At 40.9% G+C, this 4,535-nt stretch overlaps 1 long non-coding RNA gene across 1 annotated transcript; it reads right to left on the bottom strand.

Moving 5' to 3' along the window:
* Nucleotides 1-3,279: 3,279 nt before the first annotated feature.
* LOC146391813 (uncharacterized) lies at nt 3,280-3,633 on the bottom strand. The gene is made up of 3 exons (XR_014798949.1): nt 3,568-3,633; nt 3,442-3,534; nt 3,280-3,357 (listed from the first exon to the last, which is right to left on the bottom strand). It is a non-coding gene; the product is annotated as an uncharacterized LOC146391813 (long non-coding RNA).
* Between the last annotated feature and the right edge of the window lie 902 nt (nt 3,634-4,535).

Here is a 4,535-nt window from a genome sequence, read left to right as displayed (position 1 = left end):
AACCACAGGTAGACATTTAAAGGACAGACCCTTGGTCATAACACGTGATGACTTTGGTAACCGCTACACTTTATTCTGTTTCAATCTGGAAGCTGACAAAGGACATTAAGAGAATGTGTCGTGTCACGAAATAAATATATATTCTTAGTGCTTATTTTCTGTTTATATTGTTTTATAGAGGCCAGTGTAGGAAAATGCCCCTAAATTAGAATGTGTGCCAAAAGTCACAGAGTAATGACAGGAGACGGCACGCTTTGTCCAGAGAACAGGAAGCGTGCAGACATAAAGTGAAACTAAGCAGAGTTGTTTTGATCGAAACTGTGTGTGACGTATAGCAGAACTATATATACGCATTTTGGCTTGCAATGCTTTTAGAACTGTGGGTGTGTGCTCGTGTCTACAGCTCTCCGTTTCCGGAAATGTAAAATAAAGATGATTTTTTGAGCTTGACCACACTGAGTCCGGTCTTTCTCTGTCACTAAAAGAATTCAGAAAAGAACCAAATTTAATAATTGGTGCCTGTGACCATGATTCTTTTGCGGCTGAGAGGACAAATGTGGCGAACAGGAGACCGGTCTAAAAAGATTTAAAGGTAGGCACAGCCCTTTCAAAAAAGCAAATTGTGCAGATTGGATGAATTCTAAATTATCTGTTCGCCGAGTTAAAGATCCTGACCGTTAAATTGGCTCAGTAGTGGTAAAATTAAACTAAATTATAGAATCTGCTCAGTAGATTTCTAGTGACATGTCCATGGAGATTTTGGGGTAATTTGTGACAATAAAAGTAAAGTCTGGGGAATATTTGATGAAAACTTATTGTTGTTAATGTTGGAGTGAATTTTAAAGTTAATGGGTGTGTGTTTAAGGTTGAAATGCTGTGTGTAACGTTAATTGTGTTGTGTCATCCAAGAGAAAGAGATTAGACTAGGACATTTGGTTAAGGGATTTAATTCCCTATTGATTAGAGGGTTGGACCCGGTTGGACTCCTAGGAGCGCAGCTGTTCAGCGTGTGGCAACGACTCCTCATCGCGGATGCGCGGTGGGGCCCAGCGGCGTCCGGATTAGCTCGGGGGGTTCCCGTGGGGATTCGGGCTCCCGTTAATAACCAGGTCAGGGATCACTTCTTTTATGCGCTATTTGGGTGTAGAGCTGGGCTCGGGTGTGACCATTTCAATATGGAGTGACCGGTAAACCTTCAGGCGCCAGTTGAATACTGAGACGCTGGTTAAGTGGAGCTTCTGGTCAAGCTGCGGGAAGTGCTTTTAAATTAACATAGGGCCTAGAAATTTGACCGTTATCGGTGACGGTGTTCCCGAAGCGGGTTGATTGACCAGCAAGGTTGGACCTGGGCTTAGAGGCTTTCAAATTTGTCAAAATTGTGTAGGAAAAGTCTGGTACCAGCAGAAGGGGGCAAAAGGGTTGGACCCGGGCGTTGGACGCCAGAAAACCCCCGTAGGGATCATGGTGTTTGTGTCTGTATGTACCTGGGTTGTCCGTTTATTGTGTATTGCTGCAAGTGTAAAGTGCTGACTATATAACTGCATGATGTTGTCCAGTGTTTGTGTGCTGAGACTGCATTCTTTTTATATTGAAATTAGTGGAGTTACAGAGGATATATAGAGTGTGAACATAAAATAAGAGTTCGATTACGCTGTAGAAACGGATGAAAATCCAGTGAAATGAAGAGTGTGTGTGTGTCTGGCAGGAAGTGAAGCAGGAAGTCTGCAGGCAGTTTGGAGAAAAGAGACCGTGCGAGCAAAGGCTGAAATAGAGACGTTTCAAAATTAAAACAGAGGAATTAGAGAATGAATGTGTTAAGAAATAGTAATGAAAATGATATTAAATAAATGTCTTAGTGTGTTAATACAGGTGCCCATGGACTTGGCTCAACATCGGATGAGTACAGTGGCAAAATGATAGATTAACATAATTGGGACGACAAACAGGCCAGGTTTGTCTGAAATTTTACAGCTTCACCTCTCATCCTGTTCTTATCCTGAGAAGAAGCTTAAAGGACATTCAATCTCCTGATGAAGACAGAAGACAGACAGAACAACACCGTGGTCTTGAAGAATTCACAGCAGGCAAAAGATAGTACAACTGACCTAAAACACTGACGGGTCCAGCAGCATGTATGAATACCATTGTTAATGGAAACATGCACTCTGAATTACAAGCTGGGAAGTGTACCAGTGACAAGACTGTGTGAAAGCACTGGACGGGACTCTCTGAGTTCATATTTGCTATGCTGGGAGTTAACCGCCAAGAAAAGACTGAAAAGAGGAAGACAGAATGAAGAGAGAAGAAGAAATGGCTGATTTGGGCCTGTGTTAGATTTGGGAGGCCACACAGGAAGCTGTGAGAAGAGAGGATGAGGACCGGTGAGAGGTGAAGGCTGGACGTGGTAAAGTGAGAGCATAGGAAAATTGGGTTGAAAATTGAGGCTGAACTTGTGGGGTTTAGAAATGTCCAGAGCATCGTAACAGAAAGGTAAATATAAAAGAGAGAGAGAGAGAGAGAGAAAGAAAGAACCAACTGGGATGGGAAAACCAGCATGAGGTGTGGTTAAATTAAACCAATTAAATTTTTAAAAATAAAATGACCGGTGAAATGTCGTTAGAACCAGGATTGTAAACACATTTTTTCTGACCAGTTGTAGATAAATTTAAAAAGTCGGATCGCCATTTCAGGGTTGTCAAGGCATTGGTAAAACAACGGATTACTTTTAAGAGCTTATGCCTGTATAACTGTTGCTGAGACACGTCCAGAATCCACAAAAAGTAGTTTAATTAAAACATAATTGAATGATTAAATGAAAACCCTGGTTAAACATATATGAACTGAAGTGAATATAAACAAGCAAAAGTGCCTTGTACAGGGGAAGACGCATGTGTACACGCACGCTCATGAACCCGTACAGTGGGGGTGGGCGGGCAAAAATAGTACAGGTATATTACTACTATGGTTGTTTACAGTGGACATAGACGGCTTTTACTCCTCTTTCAAACCATCTGTCTTCTCTGTCCAAAATGTGAACATTGGCATCCTCGAAAGAGTGACCTTTGACCTTTAGATGCAGATGGACAGCTGAAGTAGATTTTCAGTTGCTTAGGAACCAAAGGCTTGTTTTTAAGAGACAGTTTAAATGGGATTGAGGAAATGATATGTTTGCACTGTAGTTTTTATCCAACAATATCAAGCAGTTAAATCAAAGAGTTCATGTTACTAACAGCTCACCTCCCTGCAGTAGACAGAGGCTGGACTTGAAAATTAATGCCACTATCTTTAGACCGGTCACTCTTTAAGGACACACAGCTGGGTCCAGGTTCATGTTTGCGTTTAGTTCCTCGTTTCTTCCTGTGAATAATGATGAAGCAGTGATGTGAGTGCTGAGCTGTGACATGGAGAAGAGTCATGGACAGTTAGAGACGGTCATCTCACCTCTGAGCTTTGGTCTGGCTCTCATGTTCCCCACACAGAGTGGTTTTAGAGGGAGGGACTCCCTCCTCTCTGTCCTCACACTGATCCATGCTGCTAAATTCACATCAGCTCACACACACTTTCTACCTTCACCTGCAGAGGAAACACAAATCATTCATGTGCACATCAACTGAAATCCTCCTTTCCATCATGCGTGCTGTCCAAATATCAGCTGCTTTTTTCCTGCTTCATCTCAGTGTCACCTGAATGCAGTCAGACAGCAGTGTGAGGCAGAGGAAGCTGCCATCAGCTGCTCTACTTCTACTATCAGTCCACTAGCTGCAGACATGAAGCACACACGATGCATTGACTCACACTGATTCACTGTTAATTAAAAGTATATACATATATATTAAAACATGAAACAATATTTTGAAAACCTCCGCTACATCGTAAATCATCTTTCAGCAGCTGGATTAAAAGTGTCTGAGTAATAAGGAGTAATTTGATGGTTGAAAGAAACTCTCATGCTGTCATGTTTAACTAGAATTTAGATTTGAAATCCAGCACTATTGTTCAGCAAGAACTATTTTTACTTTGACTCTAACAAAGCTTTTGTTTTTAAATAACTTCTTTCACTGATTGTATCACATTTTAACATATTATATATTATATGTATTCATATTTTAACCTTAAATATATACAATATTTTCTCAAATTTGCTCAGCAAGACTTTGAAGTTGGGCCTCATCAAACAGTCAGACTCCCCATCATGAAAAAGGCTCCGACTGGAAGGCTGAGGCTGCAGCTGAAGATGTTCCTCAGATTTTATCACAGAGAGACAACACTGAACTGAAATCTCTGAAAGATTTCCCTGAAAGTAAAGATGGCTGTAAAAGGAGAATTCTCAGAAAAACTTACTGTGTGGCAGCCAGCAGACTCTTGCAGTGACAGGGTTATTTAAGGGAACAGGAAGTTACATCATACAGTGTGATGCAAAAGTTTGGGCAACCTTGTTAATAGTCATTATTTTCCTGTATAAATCATTGGTTGTTACAATAAAAAATGTGAGTTAAATATATCATATAGGAGACACACACAGTGATATTTGAGAA

This window comes from Perissodus microlepis, chromosome 3 (assembly GCF_051167445.1).
Source record: "Perissodus microlepis isolate ML-2025 ecotype Zambia chromosome 3, ASM5116744v1, whole genome shotgun sequence".
In the NCBI taxonomy this organism is placed as follows: domain Eukaryota; kingdom Metazoa; phylum Chordata; class Actinopteri; order Cichliformes; family Cichlidae; genus Perissodus; species Perissodus microlepis.
The sequence above is the reverse complement of the archived record's forward strand: the minus strand, read 5'-3'. Positions and strand labels throughout refer to the sequence as shown.